The sequence below is a fragment of the Elgaria multicarinata genome, chromosome 6 (genome assembly GCF_023053635.1).
Source record: "Elgaria multicarinata webbii isolate HBS135686 ecotype San Diego chromosome 6, rElgMul1.1.pri, whole genome shotgun sequence".
In the NCBI taxonomy this organism is placed as follows: Eukaryota; Metazoa; Chordata; class Lepidosauria; order Squamata; family Anguidae; genus Elgaria; species Elgaria multicarinata.
The window spans coordinates 18,929,955-18,951,455 of NC_086176.1; positions in this window are offsets into that span (position 1 = coordinate 18,929,955).

The following is a 21,501-nucleotide window of genomic DNA, read 5'->3' on the forward strand; positions in this document are numbered from 1 at the left end:
CTAGTGGCTAGTGGCTAGTGGCTAGTGGCTTGTGGCTAGTGGCTAGTGGCTAGTGGCTAGTGACTTGTTGCTAGTGGCTGGTGGCTAGTGGCTAATGGCTAGTGGCTAGTGGCTTGTGGCTAGTGGCTAGTGGCTAGTGTCTTGTGGCTAGTGGCTAGTGGCTAGTGGCTAGTGGCTAGTGGCTAGTGGCTTGTGGCTAGTGGCTAGTGGCTAGTTGCTTGTGGCTAGTGGTAAATGGCTTGTGGCTGGTGGCTAGTGGCTTTTGGCTAGTGGCTAGTGGCTAGTGGCTTGTGGCTAGTGGGTAGTGGGTAGTGGCTTTTGGCTAGTGGCTAGTGGCTAGTGGCTAGTGGCTTGTGGCTAGTGGCTAGTGGCTAGTGGCTAGTGACTTGTGGCTAGTAGCTGGTGGCTAGTGGCTAGTGGCTAGTGGCTAGTGGCTAGTGTCTTGTGGCTAGTGGCTAGTGGCTAGTGGCTAGTGGCTAGTGGCAAGTGGCTAGTGGCTAGTGACTAGTTGCTTTTGGCTAGTGGCTAGGAGGTAGTGGCTAGTGGCTAGTGGATTGTGGTTAGTGGTTAGTGGCTATTGGCTTTTGGTTAGTGGCTAGTGGTTAGTGGCTAGTGGCTAGTGGCTTGTGGCTAGTGGCAAGTGGCTAGTGGCTAGTGGCTAGTGACTCATGGCTTTTGGCTAGTGGCTAGTGGCTAATGGCTAGTGGCTAGTGGCTTGTGGTTAGTGGTTAGTGGCTAGTGGCTAGTGGCTTGGCTAGTGGCGTGGCTTGTCTAGTGGCTAGTGACTAGTGGCTTTTGGCTAGTGGCTAGTGGCTAGTGGCTAGTGGCTAGTGGCTTGTGGCTAGTGGCTAGTTGCTAGTGGCTAGTGACTTGTGGCTAGTGGCTAGTGGCTAGTGGCTAGTGGCTTGTGGCTAGTGGCTTGTGGATAGTGGCTAGAGGCTAGTGGCTTATGGCTAGTGGTTAATGGCTTTTGGCTGGTGGCTAGCGGCTAATGGCTAGTGGCTTGTGGCTAGTGGCTAGTGGCTTTTGGCTAGTGGCTAGTGGCTAGTGGCTAGTGGCTAGTGGCTAGTGGCTTTTGGCTAGTGGCTAGTGGCTAGTGGCTAGTGGCTAGTGGCTTATGGCTAGTGGCTAGAGACTTGTGGCTTGTGTCTAGTGCCTTGTGGCTAGTGGCAATTGGCTAGTGGCTAGTGGGTAGTGACTAGTGGCTTTTGGCTAGTGGCTAGTGGCTAGTGGCTAGTGGCTAGTGGCTAGTGGCTAGTGACTTGTGGCTAGTGGCTAATGGCTAGTGGCTAGTGGCTTGGCTAGTGGCGTGGCTTGGCTAGTGGCTAGTGGCTAGTGGCTTGTGGCTAGTGGCTAGTGGCTAGTGGCTAGTGGCTAGTGGCTAGTGGCTTTTGGCTAGTGGCTATTGGCTAGTGGCTAATGGCTTGTGGCTAGTGGCAAGTGGCTAGTGGCTAGTGACTAGTGGCTTTTGGCTATTGGCTAGTGGATAGTGGCTAGTGTCTTGTGGCTAGTGGCTAGTGGCTAGTGGCTAGTGGCTAGTGGCTAGTGGCTAGTGGCTAGTGGGTAGTGGCTTGTGGCTAGTGGCTTGTGGCTAGTGGCTAGTGGCTAGTTGCTTGTGGCTAGTGGTAAATGGCTTGTGGCTGGTGGCTAGTGGCTTTTGGCTAGTGGCTAGTGGCTAGTGGCTAGTGGCTTGTGGCTAGTGGGTAGTGGGTAGTGGCTTTTGGCTAGTGGCTAGTGGCTAGTGGCTTGTGGCTAGTGGGTAGTGGCTAGTGGCTTTTGGCTAGTGGCTAGTGGCTAGTGGCTAGTGTCTTGTGGCTAGTGGCTAGTGGCTAGTGGCTAGTGACTTGTGGCTAGTGGCTAGTGGGTAGTGGCTAGTGGCTAGTGGCTAGTGGCTAGTGGCTTGTGGCTAGTGGCTAGTGGCTAGTGGCTAGTGTCTTGTGGCTAGTGGCTAGTGGCTAGTGGCTTGTGGCTAGTGGCAAGTGGCTAGTGGCTAGTGACTAGTGGCTTTTGGCTAGTGGCTAGGAGGTAGTGGCTAGTGGCTTGTGGCTAGTGGGTAGCGGGTAGTGGCTAGTGGCTAGTGGCTAGTGGCTTGTGGCTAGTGGCAATTGGCTAGTGGCTAGTGGGTAGTGACTAGTGGCTTTTGGCTAGTGGCTAGTGGCTAGTGGCTAGTGACTTGTGGCTAGTGGCTAATGGCTAGTGGCTAGTGGCTTGGCTAGTGGCGTGGCTTGGCTAGTGGCTTGTGGCTAGTGGCTAGTGGCTAGTGGCTTTTGGCTATTGGCTATTGGCTAGTGGCTAGTGGCTAGTGGCTTTTGGCTAGTGGCTAGTGGCTAGTGGCTAATGGCTTGTGGCTAGTGGCAAGTGGCTAGTGGCTAGTGACTAGTGGCTTTTGGCTAGTGGCTAGTGGCTAGTGGCTAGTGTCTTGTGGCTAGTGGCTAGTGGCTAGTGGCTAGTGGCTAGTGGCTAGTGGCTAGTGGGTAGTGGGTTGTGGCTAGTGGCTTATGGCTAGTGGCTAGTGGCTTGTTGCTTGTGGCTAGTGGTAAATGGCTTGTGGCTGGTGGCTAGTGGCTTGTGGCTAGTGGGTAGTGGGTAGTGGCTTTTGGCTAGTGGCTAGTGGCTAGTGGTTTGTGGCTAGTGGGTAGTGGGTAGTGGCATTTGGCTAGTGGCTAGTGGCTAGTGGCTAGTGGCTAGTGGCTTGTGGCTAGTGGCTAGTGGCTAGTGGCTAGTGACTTGTGGCTAGTGGCTAGTGGCTAGTGGCTAGTGGCTAGTGGCTAGTGGCTTGTGGCTAGTGGCTAGTGGCTAGTGCCTTGTGGCTAGTGGCTAGTGGCTAGTGGCTAGTGGCAAGTGGCTAGTGGCTAGTGACTAGTGGCTTTTGGCTAGTGGCTAGGAGGTAGTGGCTAGTGGCTTGTGGCTAGTGGCTAGTGGTTAGTGGCTAGTGGCTAGTGGCTAGTGGCTAGTGGCTAGTGGCTAATGGCTTGTGGCTAGTGGCAAGTGGCTAGTGACTAGTGGCTTTTGGCTAGTGGCTAGTGGCTAGTGGCTAGTGGCTTCTGGCTAGTGGGTAGTGGGTAGTGGCTTTTGGCTAGTGGCTAGTGGCTAGTGGCTAGTGGCTTGTTGCTAGTGGGTAGAGGGTAGTGGGTAGTGGCTTTTTGCTAGTGGCTAGTGGCTAGTGGCTAGTGGCTAGTGACTTGTGGCTAGTGGCTGGTGGCTAGTGGCTAGTGGCTCGTGTCTTGTGGCTAGTGGCTAGTGGCTAGTGGCTAGTGGCTAGTGGCTAGTGTCTTGTGGCTAGTGGCTAGTGGCTAGTGGCTAGTGGCTAGTGGCAAGTGGCTAGGGGCTAGTGGCTTGTGGCTAGTGGCTAGTGGCTAGTTGCTTGTGGCTAGTGGTAAATGGCTTGTGGCTGGTGGCTAGTGGCTTTTGGCTAGTGGCTAGTGGCTAGTGGCTTGTGGCTAGTGGGTAGTGGGTAGTGGCTTTTGGCTAGTGGCTAGTGGCTAGTGGCTAGTGGCTAGTGGCTAGTGGCTAGTGGCTAGTGGCTAGTGGCTAGTGGCTAGTGGCTAGTGTCTTGTGGCTAGTGGCTAGTGGCTAGTGGCTAGTGGCTAGTGGCAAGTGGCTAGTGGCTAGTGACTAGTTGCTTTTGGCTAGTGGCTAGGAGGTAGTGGCTAGTGGCTAGTGGCTTGTGGCTAGTGGTTAGTGGCTAGTGGCTTTTGGCTAGTGGCTAGTGGTTAGTGGCTAGTGGCTAGTGGCTTGTGGCTAGTGGCAAGTGGCTAGTGGCTAGTGGCTAGTGACTCATGGCTTTTGGCTAGTGGCTAGTGGCTAATGGCTAGTGGCTAGTGGCTTGTGGTTAGTGGCTAGTGGCTAGTGACTTGTGGCTAGTGGCTAGTGGCTAGTGGCTTGTGGCTAGTGGCTAGAGACTTGTGGCTAGTGTCTAATGGCTAGTGGCTAGTGGCTTGGCTAGTGGCGTGGCTTGGCTAGTGGCTAGTGGCTTTTGGCTAGTGGCTTGTGGCTAGTGGCTAGTGGCTAATGACAAGTGGCTAATGGCTAGTGGCAAGTGGCTAGTGGCTTGTGGCTAGTGGCAATTGGCTAGTGGCTAGTGGCTAGTGACTAGTGGCTTTTGGCTAGTGGCTAGTGGCTAGTGGCTAGTGACTTGTGGCTAGTGGCTAGTGGCTAGTGGCTAGTGGCTAGTGGCTAGTGGCTTGTGGCTAGTGGCTAGTGGCTAGTGTCTTGTGGCTAGTGGCTAGTGGCTAGTGGCTTGTGGCTAGTGGCAAGTGGCTAGTGGCTAGTGACTAGTGGCTTTTGGCTAGTGGCTAGGAGGTAGTGGCTAGTGGCTTGTGGCTAGTGGGTAGCGGGTAGTGGCTAGTGGCTAGTGGCTAGTGGCTTGTGGCTAGTGGCAATTGGCTAGTGGCTAGTGGGTAGTGACTAGTGGCTTTTGGCTAGTGGCTAGTGGCTAGTGGCTAGTGACTTGTGGCTAGTGGCTAATGGCTAGTGGCTAGTGGCTTGGCTAGTGGCGTGGCTTGGCTAGTGGCTTGTGGCTAGTAGCTAGTGGCTAGTGGCTAGTGGCTTTTGGCTATTGGCTAGTGGCTAGTGGCTAGTGGCTAGTGGCTTTTGGCTAGTGGCTAGTGGCTAATGGCTTGTGGCTAGTGGCAATTGGCTAGTGGCTAGTGACTAGTGGCTTTTGGCTAGTGGCTAGTGGCTAGTGGCTAGTGTCTTGTGGCTAGTGGCTAGTGGCTAGTGGCTAGTGGCTAGTGGCTAGTGGCTAGTGGGTAGTGGGTTGTGGCTAGTGGCTTATGGCTAGTGGCTAGTGGCTTGTTGCTTGTGGCTAGTGGTAAATGGCTTGTGGCTGGTGGCTAGTGGCTTTTGGCTAGTGGCTAGTGGCTAGTGGCTAGTGGCTTGTGGCTAGTGGGTAGTGGGTAGTGGCTTTTGGCTAGTGGCTAGTGGCTAGTGGCTTGTGGCTAGTGGGTAGTGGGTAGTGGCATTTGGCTAGTGGCTAGTGGCTAGTGGCTAGTGGCTAGTGGCTTGTGGCTAGTGGCTAGTGGCTAGTGGCTAGTGACTTGTGGCTAGTGGCTAGTGGCTAGTGGCTAGTGGCTAGTGGCTAGTGGCTTGCGGCTAGTGGCTAATGGCTAGTGTCTTGTGGCTAGTGGCTAGTGGCTAGTGGCTAGTGGCTAGTGGCAAGTGGCTAGTGGCTAGTGACTAGTGGCTTTTGGCTAGTGGCTAGGAGGTAGTGGCTAGTGGCTTGTGGCTAGTGGCTAGTGGTTAGTGGCTAGTGGCTAGTGGCTAGTGGCTAGTGGCTAGTGGCTAATGTCTTTTGGCTAGTGGCAAGTGGCTAGTGACTAGTGGCTTTTGGCTAGTGGCTAGTGGCTAGTGGCTAGTGGCTTCTGGCTAGTGGGTAGTGGGTAGTGGCTTTTGGCTAGTGGCTAGTGGCTAGTGGCTAGTGGCTTGTTGCTAGTGGGTAGTGGGTAGTGGGTAGTGGCTTTTGGCTAGTGGCTAGTGGCTAGTGGCTAGTGGCTAGTTACTTGTGGCTAGTGGCTGGTGGCTAGTGGCTAGTTGATAGTGGCTAGTGACTTGTGGCTAGTGGCTAGTGGCTAGTGGCTAGAGGCTAGTGGCTTGTGGCTAGTGGCTAGTTGCTAGTGGCTAGTGACTTGTGGCTAGTGGCTAGTGGCTAGTGGCTAGTGGCTAGTGGGTAGTGGGTAGTCGCTTGTGGCTAGTGGCAAGTGGCTAGTGGCTAGTGGCTAGTGGCTAGTGGCTTGTGGCTAGTGGCAATTGGCTAGTGGCTAGTGGGTAGTGACTAGTGGCTTTTGGCTAGTGGCTAGTGGCTAGTGGCTAGTGGCTAGTGGCTAGTGGCTAGTGATTTGTGGCTAGTGGCTAATGGCTAGTGGCTAGTGGCTTGGCTAGTGGCGTGGCTTGGCTAGTGGCTAGTGGCTTGTGGCTAGTGGCTAGTGGCTAGTGGCTAGTGGCTTTTGGCTAGTGGCTAGTGGCTAGTGTCTTGTGGCTAGTGGCTAGTGGCTAGTGGCTAGTGGCTAGTGGGTAGTGGGTAGTGGGTTGTGGCTAGTGGCTTATGGCTAGTGGCTAGTGGCTAGTTGCTTGTGGCTAGTGGTAAATGGCTTGTGGCTGGTGGCTAGTGGCTTTTGGCTAGTGGCTAGTGGCTAGTGGCTAGTGGCTTGTGGCTAGTGGGTAGTGGCTAGTGACTTGTGGCTAGTGGCTAGTGGCTAGTGGCTAGTGGCTAGTGGCTAGTGGCTTGTGGCTAGTGGCTAGTGGCTAGTGTCTTGTGGCTAGTTGCTAGTGGCTAGTGGCTAGTGGCAAGTGGCTAGTGGCTAGTGACTAGTGGCTTTTGGCTAGTGGCTAGGAGGTAGTGGCTAGTGGCTTGTGGCTAGTGGCTAATGGTTAGTGGCTAGTGGCTAGTGGCTAGTGGCTAGTGGCTAGTGGCTAATGGCTTGTGGCTAGTGGCAAGTGGCTAGTGACTAGTGGCTTTTGGCTAGTGGCTAGTGGCTAGTGGCTAGTGGCTTCTGCCTAGTGGGTAGTGGGTAGTGGCTTGTGGCTAGTGGGTAGTGGGTAGTGGCGTTTGGCTAGTGGCTAGTGGCTAGTGGCTAGTGGCTAGTGGCTTGTGGCTAGTGGCTAGTGGCTAGTGGCTAGTGACTTGTGGCTAGTGGCTAGTGGCTAGTGGCTAGTGGCTAGTGGCTAGTGGCTTGTGGCTGGTGGCTAGTGGCTAGTGTCTTGTGGCTAGTGGCTAGTGGCTAGTGGCTAGTGGCAAGTGGCTAGTGGCTATTGACTAGTGGCTTTTGGCTAGTGGCTAGGAGGTAGTGGCTAGTGGCTTGTGGCTAGTGGCTAGTGGTAAGTGGCTAGTGGCTAGTGGCTAGTGGCTAGTGGCTAGTGGCTAGTGGCTAGTGGCTAATGGCTTGTGGCTAGTGGCAAGTGGCTAGTGACTAGTGGCTTTTGGCTAGTGGCTAGTGGCTAGTGGCTAGTGGCTTGTGGCTAGTGGCTAGTGACTTGTGGCTTGTGGCTAGTGGCTAGTGGTTTGTGGCTAGTGGCTAGAGACTTGAGGCTAGTGGCTAATGGCTAGTGGCTAGTGGCTTGGCTAGTGGCGTGGCTTGTTTAGTGGCTAGTGGCTAGTGGCTTGTGGCTAGTGGCTAGTGGCTAGCGGCTAGTGGCTAGTGGCTAGTGGCTAGTGGCTAGTTGATAGTGGCTAGTGACTTGTGGCTAGTGGCTAGTTGCTAGTGGCTAGTGGCTAGTGGCTTGTGGCTAGTGGCTAGTTGCTAGTGGCTAGTGACTTGTGGCTAGTGGCTAGTGGCTAGTGGCTAGTGGGTAGTGGGTAGTCGCTTGTGGCTAGTGGCAAGTGGCTAGTGGCTAGTGGCTGGTGGCTAGTGGCTTGTGGCTAGTGGCAATTGGCTAGTGGCTAGTGGGTAGTGACTAGTGGCTTTTGGCTAGTGGCTAGTGGCTAGTGGCTAGTGGCTAGTGGCTAGTGGCTAGTGGCTAGTGACTTGTGGCTAGTGGCTAATGGCTAGTGGCTAGTGGCTTGGCTAGTGGCGTGGCTTGGCTAGTGGCTAGTGGCTAGTGGCTTGTGGCTAGTGGCTAGTGGCTAGTGGCTAGTGGCTTTTGGCTAGTGGCTAGTGGCTAGTGGCTAGTGGCTAGTGGCTTTTGGCTAGTGGCTATTGGCTAGTGGCTAATGGCTTGTGGCTAGTGGCAAGTGGCTAGTGGCTAGTGACTAGTGGCTTTTGGCTAGTGGCTAGTGGATAGTGGCTAGTGTCTTGTGGCTAGTGGCTAGTGGCTAGTGGCTAGTGGCTAGTGGCTAGTGGCTAGTGGCTAGTGGCTTGTGGCTAGTGGCTAGTGGCTAGTTGCTTGTGGCTAGTGGTAAATGGCTTGTGGCTGGTGGCTAGTGGCTTTTGGCTAGTGGCTAGTGGGTAGTGGGTAGTGGCTTGTGGCTAGTGGGTAGTGGGTAGTGGCTTTTGGCTAGTGGCTAGTGGCTAGTGGCTTGTGGCTAGTGGGTAGTGGGTAGTGGCTTTTGGCTAGTGGCTAGTGGCTAGTGGCTAGTGGCTAGTGGCTTGTGGCTAGTGGCTAGTGGCTAGTGGCTAGTGACTTGTGGCTAGTGGCTAGTGGCTAGTGGCTAGTGGCTAGTGGCTAGTGGCTAGTGGCTTGTGGATAGTGGCTAGTGGCTAGTGTCTTGTGGCTAGTGGCTAGTGGCTAGTGGCTTGTGGCTAGTGGCAAGTGGCTAGTGGCTAGTGACTAGTGGCTTTTGGCTAGTGGCTAGGAGGTAGTGGCTAGTGGCTTGTGGCTAGTGGCTAGTGGGTAGTGGCTGGTGGCTAGTGGCTAGTGGCTTGTGGCTAGTGGCAATTGGCTAGTGGCTAGTGGGTAGTGACTAGTGGCTTTTGGCTAGTGGCTAGTGGCTAGTGGCTAGTGACTTGTGGCTAGTGGCTAATGGCTAGTGGCTAGTGGCTTGGCTATTGGCGTGGCTTGGCTAGTGGCTTGTGGCTAGTGGCTAGTGGCTAGTGGCTAGAGGCTTTTGGCTAGTGGCTAGTGGCTAGTGGCTAGTGGCTAGTGGCTTTTGGCTAGTGGCTAGTGGCTAGTGGCTAATGGCTTGTGGCTAGTGGCAAGTGGCTAGTGGCTAGTGACTAGTGGCTTTTGGCTAGTGGCTAGTGGCTAGTGGCTAGTGTCTTGTGGCTAGTGGCTAGTGGCTAGTGGCTAGTGGCTAGTGGCTTGTGGCTAGTGGCTAGAGACTTGTGGATAGTGGCTAATGGCTAGTGGCTAGAGGCTTGGCTAGTGGCGTGGCTTGGCTAGTGGCTAGTGGCTTTTGGCTAGTGGCTTGTGGCTAGTGGCTAGTGGCTAGTGACTAGTGGCTAATGGCTAGTGGCTAGTGGCTAGTGGCTAGTGGCTAGTGGCTAATGTCTTGTGGCTAGTGGCAAGTGGCTAGTGACTAGTGGCTTTTGGCTAGTGGCTAGTGGCTAGTGGCTAGTGGCTTCTGGCTAGTGGGTAGTGGGTAGTGGCTTTTGGCTAGTGGCTAGTGGCTAGTGGCTAGTGGCTTGTTGCTAGTGGGTAGTGGGTAGTGGGTAGTGGCTTTTGGCTAGTGGCTAGTGGCTAGTGGCTAGTGGCTAGTTACTTGTGGCTAGTGGCTGGTGGCTAGTGGCTAGTGGCTAGTGGCTAGTGTCTTGTGGCTAGTGGCTAGTGGCTAGTGGCTAGTGGCTAGTGGCTAGTGGCTTGTGGCTAGTGGCTAGTGGCTAGTGGCTAGTGGCTAGTGGCAAGTGGCTAGGGGCTAGTGGCTTGTGGCTAGTGGCTAGTGGCTAGTTGCTTGTGGCTAGTGGTAAATGGCTTGTGGCTGATGGCTAGTTGCTTTTGGCTAGTGGCTAGTGGCTAGTGGCTTGTGGCTAGTGGGTAGTGGGTAGTGGCTTTTGGCTAGTGGCTAGTGGCTAGTGGCTAGTGGCTGGTGGCTAGTGGCTGGTGGCTAGTGGCTAGTGGCTAGTGGCTAGTGGCTAGTGGCTTGTGGCTAGTGGCTAGTGGCTAGTGTCTTGTGGCTTGTGGCTAGTGGCTAGTGGCTAGTGGCTAGTGGCAAGTGGCTAGTGGCTAGTGACTAGTTGCTTTTGGCTAGTGTCTAGGAGGTAGTGGCTAGTGGCTAGTGGCTTGTGGCTAGTGGTTAGTGGCTAGTGGCTTTTGGCTAGTGGCTAGTGGTTAGTGGCTAGTGGCTAGTGGCTTGTGGCTAGTGGCAAGTGGCTAGTGGCTAGTGGCTAGTGACTCATGGCTTTTGGCTAGTGGCTAGTGGCTAATGGCTAGTGGCTAGTGGCTTGTGGTTAGTGGCTAGTGGCTAGTGACTTGTGGCTAGTGGCTAGTGGCTAGTGGCTAGTGGCTTGTGGCTAGTGGCTAGAGACTTGTGGCTAGTGTCTAATGGCTAGTGGCTAGTGGCTTGGCTAGTGGCATGGCTTGGCTAGTGGCTAGTGGCTTTTGGCTAGTGGCTTGCGGCTAGTGGCTAGTGGCTAGTGACAAGTGGCTAATGGCTAGTGGCAAGTGGCTAGTGGCTTGTGGCTAGTGGCAATTGGCTAGTGGCTAGTGGCTAGTGACTAGTGGCTTTTGGCTAGTGTTTAGTGGCTAGTGGCTAGTGGCTTGTGGCTGGTGGCTAGTGGCTTTTGGCTAGTGGCTAGTGGCTAGTGGATAGTGGCTAGTGGCTTTTTGCTAGTGGCTAGTGGCTAGTGGCTAGTGGCTTGTGGCTAGTGGCTAGAGACTTGTGGCTAGTGGCTAGTGGCTAGTGGCTAGTGGCTAGTGACTAGTGGCTAGTGGCTAGTGGCTAGTGGCTTTTGGCTAGTGACTAGTGGCTAGTGGCTAGTGGCTAGTGGCTAGTGGCTAGTGGCTTGTGGCTAGCGGCTAGAGAATTTTGGCTAGTGGCTAATGGCTAGTGGCTAGTGGCTTGGCTAGTGGCTAGTGACTAGTGGCTAGTGGCTAGTGGCTAGTGGCTAGTGGTTTGTGGCTAGTGGCTAGTGGCTAGTGGCAAGTGGCTCTTGGCTATTTGCTAGTGGCTTTTGGCTAGTGGCTAGTGGCTAGTGGCTAGTGGCTAGAGGGTAGTGGCTTTTGGCTAGTGGCTAGTGGCTAGTGGCTAGTGACTAGTGGCTAGTGGCTAGTGGCTAGTGGCTAGTGGTTTGTGGCTAGTGGCTAGTGGCTAGTGGCTAGTGGCTATTTGCTAGTGGCTAATGGCTAGTGGCTAGTGGCTAGTGGCTAGTGGCTTTTGGCTAGTGGCTAGTGGCTAGTGGCTAGTGGTTAGTGGCTTGTGGCTAGTGGCAAGTGGCTAGTGGCTAGTGGCTGGTGACTAGTGGCTTTTGGCTAGTGGCTAGTGGCTAGTGGCTAGTGGCTTGTGGCTAGTGGCTAGTGACTTGTGGCTTGTGGCTAGTGGCTAGTGGTTTGTGGCTAGTGGCTAGAGACTTGTGGCTAGTGGCTAATGGCTAGTGGCTAGTGGCTAGGCTAGTGGCGTGGCTTGTCTAGTGGCTAGTGGCTAGTGGCTTGTGGCTAGTGGCTAGTGGCTAGTGGCTAGTGGCTTTTGGCTAGTGGCTAGTGGCTAGTGGCTAGTGGGTAGTGGCTTTTGGCTAGTGGCTAGTGGCTAGTGGCTAGTGGCTAGTGGCTAGGCTAGTGGCGTGGCTTGGATAGTGGCTGGTGGCTAGTGCCTTGTGGCTAGTGGCTAGTGTCTTGTGGCTAGTGGCTAGTGGATGGTGGCTAGTGGCTAGTGGCTAGTGGCTAGAGGCTTGTGGCTAGTGACTAGTGGCTTTTGGCTAGTGGCTAGTGGCTAGTGGCTAGTGGCTAGTGGCTTTTGGCTAGTGGCTAGTGGCTAGTGGCTAGTGGCTTGTGGCTAGTGGCCAGAGACTTGTGGCTAGTGGCTAGTGGCTAGTGGCTAGTGACTAGTGGCTAGTGGCTAGTGGCTTTTGGCTAGTGACTAGTGGCTAGTGGAAAGTGGCTAGTGGCTAGTGGCTTGTGGCTAGCGGCTAGAGACTTTTGGCTAGTGGCTAATGGCTAGTGGATAGTGGCTTGGCTAGTGGCTAGTGGCTAGTGGCTTGTGGCTAGTGGCTTGTGGCTAGTGGCTAGTGGCTAGTGGCTAGTGGCTAGTGGCTAGTGGCTAGTGGTTTGTGGCTAGTGGCTAGTGGCTAGTGGCTAGTGGCTTTTGGCTAGTGGCTAGTGGCTAGTGGCTAGTGGCTAGTGGCTAGTGGCTAGTGGCTTGTGGCTAGTGGCTAGTGACTTGTGGCTTGTGGCTAGTGGCTATTGGTTTGTGGCTAGTGGCTAGAGACTTGTGGCTAGTGGCTAATGGCTAATGGCTAGTGGCTTGGCTAGTGGCGTGGCTTGTCTAGTTGCTAGTGGCTAGTGGCTTGTGGCTTGTGGCTAGTGGCTAGTGGCTAGTGGCAAGTGGCTAGTGGCTAGTGGCTGGTGACTAGTGGCTTTTGGCTAGTGGCTAGTAGCTAGTGGCTAGTGGCTTGTGGCTAGTGGCTAGTGGTTTGTGTCTAGTGGCTTGTGACTAGTGGCTTTTGGCTAGTGGCTAGTGGCTAGTGGCTAGTGTCTTGTGGCTAGTGGTAAATGGCTTGTGGCTGGTGGCTAGTGGCTTTTGGCTAGTGGCTAGTGGCTAGTGGCTAGTGGCTTGTGGCTAGTGGGTAGTGGGTAGTGGCTTTTGGCTAGTGGCTAGTGGCTAGTGGCTAGTGGCTTGTGGCTAGTGGGTAGTGGGTAGTGGCTTTTGGCTAGTGGCTAGTGGCTAGTGGCTAGTGGCTAGTGGCTTGTGGCTAGTGGCTAGTGGCTAGTGGCTAGTGACCTGTGGCTAGTGGCTGGTGGCTAGTGGCTAGTGGCTAGTGGCTAGTGGCTAGTGGCTAGTGGCTAGTGGCTTGTGGCTAGTGGCTAGTGTCTTGTGGCTAGTGGCTAGTGGCTAGTGGCTAGTGGCTAGTGGCCAGTGGCTAGTGGCTTTTGGCTAGTGGCAAGTGGCTAGTGGCTAGTGGCTAGTGGCCAGTGGCTAGTGGCTTTTGGCTAGTGGCAAGTGGCTTTTGGCTAGTGGCTAGTGGCTAGTGGCGTGGCTAGTGGCTAGTGGCTAGTGGCTAGTGGCTAGTGGCTAGTGGCTAGTGGCTAGTGGCTAGTAGCTAGTGACTTTTGGCTTGTGTCTAGTGGCTTGTGGCTAGTGGCTAGTGGCTTGTGGCTAGTGGCTAGTGGCTAGTGGCTAGTGGCTAGTGGCTAGGCTAGTGGCGTGGCTTGGCTAGTGGCTGGTGGCTAGTGCCTTGTGGCTAGTGGCTAGTGTCTTGTGGCTAGTGGCTAGTGTCTTGTGGCTAGTGGCTGGTGGCTAGTGGCTAGTGGCTAGTGGCTTGTGGCTAGTGGCTAGTGGCTAGTGGTTTGCGGCTAGTGGCTAGTGGCTAGTGGCAAGTGGCTTTTGGCTAATGGCTAGTGGCTAGTGGCTAGTGGCTAGTGGCTTTTGGCTAGTGGCTAGTGGCTAGTGGCTAGTGGCTAGTGGCTAGTGGCTTGTGGCTAGTGGCAAGTGGCTAGTGGCTAGTGGCTGGTGACTAGTGGCTTTTGGCTAGTGGCTAGTGGCTAGTGGCTAGTGGCTAGTGGCTTTTGGCTATTGGCTAGTGGCTAGTGGCTAGGCTAGTGGCGTGGCTTGGCTAGTGGCTGGTGGCTAGTGCCTTGTGGCTAGTGGCTAGTGTCTTGTGGCTAGTGGCTGGTGGCTAGTGGCTAGTGGCTAGTGGCTTGTGGCTAGTGGCTAGTGGCTAGTGGTTTGCGGCTAGTGGCTAGTGGCTAGTGGCAAGTGGCTTTTGGCTAATGGCTAGTGGCTAGTGGCTAGTGGCTAGTGGCTTTTGGCTAGTGGCTAGTGGCTAGTGGCTGGTGACTAGTGGCTTTTGGTTAGTGGCTAGTGGCTAGTGGCTAGTGGCTAGTGGCTTTTGGCTATTGGCTAGTGGCTAGTGGCTAGTGGCTAGTGGCTAGTGGTTGTGGCTAGTGGCAAGTGGCTAGTGGCTAGTGGCTGGTGACTAGTGGCTTTTGGCAAGTGGCTAGTGGCTAGTGGCTAGTGGCTTGTGGCTAGTGGCTAGTGACTTGTGGCTTGTGGCTAGTGGCTAGTGGCTTGTGGCTAGTGGCAAGTGGCTAGTGGCTAATGGCTAGTGGCTAGTGGCTTGGCTAGTGGCGTGGCTTGTTTAGTGGCTAGTGGCTAGTGGCTTGTGGCTAGTGGCTAGTGGCTCGTGGCTAGTGGCTTTTGGCTTGTGGCTAGTGGCTAGTGGCTAGTGGGTAGTGGCTTTTGGCTAGTGGCTAGTGGCTAGTGGCTAGTGGCTTTTGGCTAGTTGCAAGTGGCTAGTGGCTAGTGGCTAGTGACTAGTGGCTTTTGGCTAGTGGCTAGTGGCTAGTGGCTAGTGGCTAGTGGCTTGTGGCTAGTGGCTAGTTGCTAGTGGCTAGTGACTTGTGGCTAGTGGCTACTGGCTAGTGGCTAGTGGCTAGTGGCTTGTGGCTAGTGGCTAGTTGTTAGTGGCTAGAGACTTGTGGCTAGTGGCTAGTGGCTAGTGGCTAGTGGCTAGTGGCTTGTGGCTAGTGGCTAGTGGCTAGTTTCTAGTTGCTTGTGGATAGTGGCTAGTGGCTAGTGGCTTGTGGCTGGTGGCTAGTGGCTTTTGGCTAGTGGCTAGTGGCTAGTGGCTAGTGGCTTGTGGCTAGTGGGTAGTGGGTCGTGGCTTTTGGATAGTGGCTAGTGGCTAGTGGCTTGTGGCTAGTGGGTAGTGGGTAGTGGCTTTTGGCTAGTGGCTTGTGGCTAGTGGCTAGTGGCTAGTGGCTTGTGGCTAGTGGCTAGTGGCTAGTGGCTAGTGACTTGTGGCTAGTGGCTAGTGGCTAGTGGCTAGTGGCTAGTGGCTAGTGGCTAGTGGCTAGTGGCTTGTGGCTAGTGGCTAGTGGCTAGTGTCTTGTGGCTAGTGGCTAGTGGCTAGTGGCTAGTGGCAAGTGGCTAGTGGCTAGTGACTAGTGGCTTTTGGCTAGTGGCTAGGAGGTAGTAGCTAGTGGCTTGTGGCTAGTGGCTAGTGGCTAGTGGCTAGTGGCTTTTGGCTAGTGGCTAGTGGCTAGTGGCTAGTGGCTAGTGGCTAGTGGCTAGTGGCTAGTTGCTTGTGGCTAGTGGTAAATGGCTTGTGGCTGGTGGCTAGTGGCTTTTGGCTAGTGGCTAGTGGCTGGTGGCTAGTGGCTTCTGGCTAGTTGGTAGTGGGTAGTGGCTTTTGGCTAGTGGCTAGTGGCTAGTGGCTAGTGGCTAGTGTCTTGTGGCTAGTGGGTAGTGGGTAGTGGCTTTTGGCTAGTGGCTAGTGGCTAGTGGCTAGTGGCTAGTGGCTTGTGGCTAGTGGCTAGTGGCTAGTGGCTAGTGACTTGTGGCTAGTGGCTGGTGGCTAGTGGCTAGTTGCTAGTGGCTAGTGACTAGTGGCTTGTGGCTAGTGGCTAGTGGCTAGTGTCTTGTGGCTAGTGGCTAGTGGCTAGTGGCTAGTGGTTAGTGGCTAGTGGCTTTTGGCTAGTGGCTAGTGGCTAGTGGCTAGTGGCTTGTGGCTAGTGGCAAGTGGCTAGTGGCTAGTGGCTAGTGACTCATGGCTTTTGGCTAGTGGCTAGTGGCTAATGGCTAGTGGCTAGTGTCTTGTGGTTAGTGGCTAGTGGCTAGTGACTTGTGGCTAGTGGCTAGTGGCTAGTGGCTTGTGGCTAGTGGCTAGAGACTTGTGGATAGTGGCTAATGGCTAGTGGCTAGAGGCTTGGCTAGTGGCGTGGCTTGGCTAGTGGCTAGTGGCTTTTGGCTAGTGGCTTGTGGCTAGTGGCTAGTGGCTAGTGACTAGTGGCTAATGGCTAGTGGCAAGTTGCTAGTGGCTAGTGGCTTGTGGCTAGTTGCAATTGGCTAGTGGCTTTTGGCTATTGACTAGTGGCTAGTGGCTAGTGGCTAGTGGCTAGTGGCTTCTGGCTAGCGGCTAGAGACTTTTGGCTAGTGGCTAATGGCTAGTGGCTAGTGGCTTGGCTAGTGGCTAGTGGCTAGTGATGAGTGGCTAGTGGCTAGTGGCTAGTGGCTAGTGGCTAGTGGTTTGTGGCTAGTGGCTAGTGGCTAGTGGCAAGTGGCTTTTGGCTAGTGGCTAGTGGCTAGTGGCTAGTGGCTAGTGGCTAGTGGCTAGTGGCAAGTGGCTAGTGGCTAGTGGCTGGTGACTAGTGGCTTTTGGCTAGTGGCTAGTGGCTAGTGGCTTGTGGCTAGTGGCTAGTGACTTGTGGCTTGTGGCTAGTGGCTAGTGGTTTGTGGCTAGTGGCTAGTGACTAGTGGCTTTTGGCTAGTGGCTAGTGGCTAGTGGCTAGTGTCTTGTGGCTAGTGGCTAGTGGCTAGTGGGTAGTGGCTTGTGGCTAGTGGCTTGTGGCTAGTGGCTAGTGGCTAGTGGCTTGTGGCTAGTGGCTAGTGGCTTGTGGCTAGTGGCTAGTGGCTAGTGGCTTGTGGCTAGTGGCTAGTGGCTAGTGGCGTGGCTTGTCTAGTGGCTAGTGGCTAGTGGCTAGTGGCTAGTGGCTTGTGGCTAGTGGCTAGTGGCTAGTGACTTGTGGCTAGTGGCTGGTGGCTAGTGGCTAGTTGCTAGTGGCTAGTGACTAGTGGCTTGTGGCTAGTGGCTAGTGGCTAGTGTCTTGTGGCTAGTGGCTAGTGGCTAGTGGCTAGTGGTTAGTGGCTAGTGGCTTTTGGCTAGTGGCTAGTGGCTAGTGGCTAGTGGCTTGTGGCTAGTGGCAAGTGGCTAGTGGCTAGTGGCTAGTGACTCATGGCTTTTGGCTAGTGGCTAGTGGCTAATGGCTAGTGGCTAGTGTCTTGTGGTTAGTGGCTAGTGGCTAGTGACTTGTGGCTAGTGGCTAGTGGCTAGTGGCTTGTGGCTAGTGGCTAGAGACTTGTGGATAGTGGCTAATGGCTAGTGGCTAGAGGCTTGGCTAGTGGCGTGGCTTGGCTAGTGGCTAGTGGCTTTTGGCTAGTGGCTTGTGGCTAGTGGCTAGTGGCTAGTGACTAGTGGCTAATGGCTAGTGGCTAGTGGCTAGTGGCTAGTGGCTAGTGGCTAATGTCTTGTGGCTAGTGGCAAGTGGCTAGTGACTAGTGGCTTTTGGCTAGTGGCTAGTGGCTAGTGGCTAGTGGCTTCTGGCTAGTGGGTAGTGGGTAGTGGCTTTTGGCTAGTGGCTAGTGGCTAGTGGCTAGTGGCTTGTTGCTAGTGGGTAGTGGGTAGTGGGTAGTGGCTTTTGGCTAGTGGCTAGTGGCTAGTGGCTAGTGGCTAGTTACTTGTGGCTAGTGGCTGGTGGCTAGTGGCTAGTGGCTAGTGGCTAGTGTCTTGTGGCTAGTGGCTAGTGGCTAGTGGCTAGTGGCTAGTGGCTAGTGGCTTGTGGCTAGTGGCTAGTGGCTAGTGGCTAGTGGCTAGTGGCAAGTGGCTAGGGGCTAGTGGCTTGTGGCTAGTGGCTAGTGGCTAGTTGCTTGTGGCTAGTGGTAAATGGCTTGTGGCTGATGGCTAGTGGCTTTTGGCTAGTGGCTAGTGGCTAGTGGCTTGTGGCTAGTGGGTAGTGGGTAGTGGCTTTTGGCTAGTGGCTAGTGGCTAGTGGCTAGTGGCTGGTGGCTAGTGGCTGGTGGCTAGTGGCTAGTGGCTAGTGGCTAGTGGCTAGTGGCTTGTGGCTAGTGGCTAGTGGCTTGTGTCTTGTGGCTTGTGGCTAGTGGCTAGTGGCTAGTGGCTAGTGGCAAGTGGCTAGTGGCTAGTGACTAGTTGCTTTTGGCTAGTGGCTAGGAGGTAGTGGCTAGTGGCTAGTGGCTTGTGGCTAGTGGTTAGTGGCTAGTGGCTTTTGGCTAGTGGCTAGTGGTTAGTGGCTAGTGGCTAGTGGCTTGTGGCTAGTGGCAAGTGGCTAGTGGCTAGTGGCTAGTGACTCATGGCTTTTGGCTAGTGGCTAGTGGCTAATGGCTAGTGGCTAGTGGCTTGTGGTTAGTGGCTAGTGGCTAGTGACTTGTGGCTAGTGGCTAGTGGCTAGTGGCTAGTGGCTTGTGGCTAGTGGCTAGAGACTTGTGGCTAGTGTCTAATGGCTAGTGGCTAGTGGCTTGGCTAGTGGCGTGGCTTGGCTAGTGGCTAGTGGCTTTTGGCTAGTGGCTTGTGGCTAGTGGCTAGTGGCTAGTGACAAGTGGCTAATGGCTAGTGGCAAGTGGCTAGTGGCTTGTGGCTAGTGGCAATTGGCTAGTGGCTAGTGGCTAGTGACTAGTGGCTTTTGGCTAGTGTTTAGTGGCTAGTGGCTAGTGGCTTGTGGCTGGTGGCTAGTGGCTTTTGGCTAGTGGCTAGTGGCTAGTGGATAGTGGCTAGTGGCTTTTTGCTAGTGGCTAGTGGCTAGTGGCTAGTGGCTTGTGGCTAGTGGCTAGAGACTAGTGGCTAGTGGCTAGTGGCTAGTGGCTAGTGGCTAGTGACTAGTGGCTAGTGGCTAGTGGCTAGTGGCTTTTGGCTAGTGACTAGTGGCTAGTGGCTAGTGGCTAGTGGCTAGTGGCTTGTGGCTAGCGGCTAGAGAATTTTGGCTAGTGGCTAATGGCTAGTGGCTAGTGGCTTGGCTAGTGGCTAGTGACTAGTGGCTAGTGGCTAGTGGCTAGTGGCTAGTGGTTTGTGGCTAGTGGCTAGTGGCTAGTGGCAAGTGGCTCTTGGCTATTTGCTAGTGGCTTTTGGCTAGTGGCTAGTGGCTAGTGGCTAGTGGCTAGAGGGTAGTGGCTTTTGGCTAGTGGCTAGTGGCTAGTGGCTAGTGACTAGTGGCTAGTGGCTAGTGGCTAGTGGCTAGTGGTTTGTGGCTAGTGGCTAGTGGCTAGTGGCTAGTGGCTATTTGCTAGTGGCTAATGGCTAGTGGCTAGTGGCTAGTGGCTAGTGGCTTTTGGCTAGTGGCTAGTGGCTAGTGGCTAGTGGCTAGTGGCTTGTGGCTAGTGGCAAGTGGCTAGTGGCTAGTGGCTGGTGACTAGTGGCTTTTGGCTAGTGGCTAGTGGCTAGTGGCTAGTGGCTTGTGGCTAGTGGCTAGTGACTTGTGGCTTGTGGCTAGTGGCTAGTGGTTTGTGGCTAGTGGCTAGAGACTTGTGGCTAGTGGCTAATGGCTAGTGGCTAGTGGCTAGGCTAGTGGCGTGGCTTGTCTAGTGGCTAGTGGCTAGTGGCTTGTGGCTAGTGGCTAGTGGCTAGTGGCTAGTGGCTTTTGGCTAGTGGCTAGTGGCTAGGCTAGTGGCGTGGCTTGGATAGTGGCTGGTGGCTAGTGCCTTGTGGCTAGTGGCTAGTGTCTTGTGGCTAGTGGCTAGTGGATGGTGGCTAGTGGCTAGTGGCTAGTGGCTAGAGGCTTGTGGCTAGTGACTAGTGGCTTTTGGCTAGTGGCTAGTGGCTAGTGGCTAGTGGCTAGTGGCTTTTGGCTAGTGGCTAGTGGCTAGTGGCTTGTGGCTAGTGGCCAGAGACTTGTGGCTAGTGGCTAGTGGCTAGTGGCTAGTGACTAGTGGCTAGTGGCTAGTGGCTTTTGGCTAGTGACTAGTGGCTAGTGGAAAGTGGCTAGTGGCTAGTGGCTTGTGGCTAGCGGCTAGAGACTTTTGGCTAGTGGCTAATGGCTAGTGGATAGTGGCTTGGCTAGTGGCTAGTGGCTAGTGGCTTGTGGCTAGTGGCTTGTGGCTAGTGGCTAGTGGCTAGTGGCTAGTGGCTAGTGGCTAGTGGCTAGTGGTTTGTGGCTAGTGGCTAGTGGCTAGTGGCTAGTGGCTTTTGGCTAGTGGCTAGTGGCTAGTGGCTAGTGGCTAGTGGCTAGTGGCTAGTGGCTTGTGGCTAGTGGGTAGTGACTTGTGGCTTGTGGCTAGTGGCTAGTGGTTTGTGGCTAGTGGCTAGAGACTTGTGGCTAGTGGCTAATGGCTAATGGCTAGTGGCTTGGCTAGTGGCGTGGCTTGTCTAGTTGCTAGTGGCTAGTGGCTTGTGGCTAGTGGCTAGTGGCTAGTGGCTAGTGGCAAGTGGCTAGTGGCTAGTGGCTGGTGACTAGTGGCTTTTGGCTAGTGGCTAGTAGCTAGTGGCTAGTGGCTTGTGGCTAGTGGCTAGTGACTTGTGGCTTGTGGCTAGTGGCTAGTGGTTTGTGGCTAGTGGCTTGTGACTAGTGGCTTTTGGCTAGTGGCTAGTGGCTAGTGGCTAGTGTCTTGTGGCTAGTGGTAAATGGCTTGTGGCTGGTGGCTAGTGGCTTTTGGCTAGTGGCTAGTGGCTAGTGGCTAGTGGCTTGTGGCTAGTGGGTAGTGGGTAGTGGCTTTTGGCTAGTGGCTAGTGGCTAGTGGCTAGTGGCTTGTGGCTAGTGGGTAGTGGGTAGTGGCTTTTGGCTAGTGGCTAGTGGCTAGTGGCTAGTGGCTAGTGGCTTGTGGCTAGTGGCTAGTGGCTAGTGGCTAGTGACCTGTGGCTAGTGGCTGGTGGCTAGTGGCTAGTGGCTAGTGGCTAGTGGCTAGTGGCTAGTGGCTAGTGGCTTGTGGCTAGTGGCTAGTGTCTTGTGGCTAGTGGCTAGTGGCTAGTGGCTAGTGGCTAGTGGCCAGTGGCTAGTGGCTTTTGGCTAGTGGCAAGTGGCTAGTGGCTAGTGGCTAGTGGCCAGTGGCTAGTGGCTTTTGGCTAGTGGCAAGTGGCTTTTGGCTAGTGGCTAGTGGCTAGTGGCGTGGCTAGTGGCTAGTGGCTAGTGGCTAGTGGCTAGTGGCTAGTGGCTAGTGGCTAGTGGCTAGTGGCTAGTGACTTTTGGCTTGTGTCTAGTGGCTTGTGGCTAGTGGCTAGTGGCTTGTGGCTAGTGGCTAGTGGCTAGTGGCTAGTGGCTAGTGGCTAGGCTAGTGGCGTGGCTTGGCTAGTGGCTGGTGGCTAGTGCCTTGTGGCTAGTGGCTAGTGTCTTGTGGCTAGTGGCTAGTGTCTTGTGGCTAGTGGCTGGTGGCTAGTGGCTAGTGGCTAGTGGCTTGTGGCTAGTGGCTAGTGGCTAGTGGTTTGCGGCTAGTGGCTAGTGGCTAGTGGCAAGTGGCTTTTGGCTAATGGCTAGTGGCTAGTGGCTAGTGGCTAGTGGCTTTTGGCTAGTGGCTAGTGGCTAGTGGCTAGTGGCTAGTGGCTAGTGGCTTGTGGCTAGTGGCAAGTGGCTAGTGGCTAGTGGCTGGTGACTAGTGGCTTTTGGCTAGTGGCTAGTGGCTAGTGGCTAGTGGCTAGTGGCTTTTGGCTATTGGCTAGTGGCTAGTGGCTAGGCTAGTGGCGTGGCTTGGCTAGTGGCTGGTGGCTAGTGCCTTGTGGCTAGTGGCTAGTGTCTTGTGGCTAGTGGCTGGTGGCTAGTGGCTAGTGGCTAGTGGCTTGTGGCTAGTGGCTAGTGGCTAGTGGTTTGCGGCTAGTGGCTAGTGGCTAGTGGCAAGTGGCTTTTGGCTAATGGCTAGTGGCTAGTGGCTAGTGGCTAGTGGCTTTTGGCTAGTGGCTAGTGGCTAGTGGCTGGTGACTAGTGGCTTTTGGTTAGTGGCTAGTGGCTAGTGGCTAGTGGCTAGTGGCTTTTGGCTATTGGCTAGTGGCTAGTGGCTAGTGGCTAGTGGCTAGTGGTTGTGGCTAGTGGCAAGTGGCTAGTGGCTAGTGGCTGGTGACTAGTGGCTTTTGGCAAGTGGCTAGTGGCTAGTGGCTAGTGGCTTGTGGCTAGTGGCTAGTGACTTGTGGCTTGTGGCTAGTGGCTAGTGGCTTGTGGCTAGTGGCAAGTGGATAGTGGCTAATGGCTAGTGGCTAGTGGCTTGGCTAGTGGCGTGGCTTGTTTAGTGGCTAGTGGCTAGTGGCTTGTGGCTAGTGGCTAGTGGCTAGTGGCTAGTGGCTTTTGGCTTGTGGCTAGTGGCTAGTGGCTAGTGGGTAGTGGCTTTTGGCTAGTGGCTAGTGGCTAGTGGCTAGTGCCTTTTGGCTAGTTGCAAGTGGCTAGTGGCTAGTGGCTAGTGACTAGTGGCTTTTGGCTAGTGGCTAGTGGCTAGTGGCTAGTGGCTAGTGGCTTGTGGCTAGTGGCTAGTTGCTAGTGGCTAGTGACTTGTGGCTAGTGGCTACTGGCTAGTGGCTAGTGGCTAGTGGCTTGTGGCTAGTGGCTAGT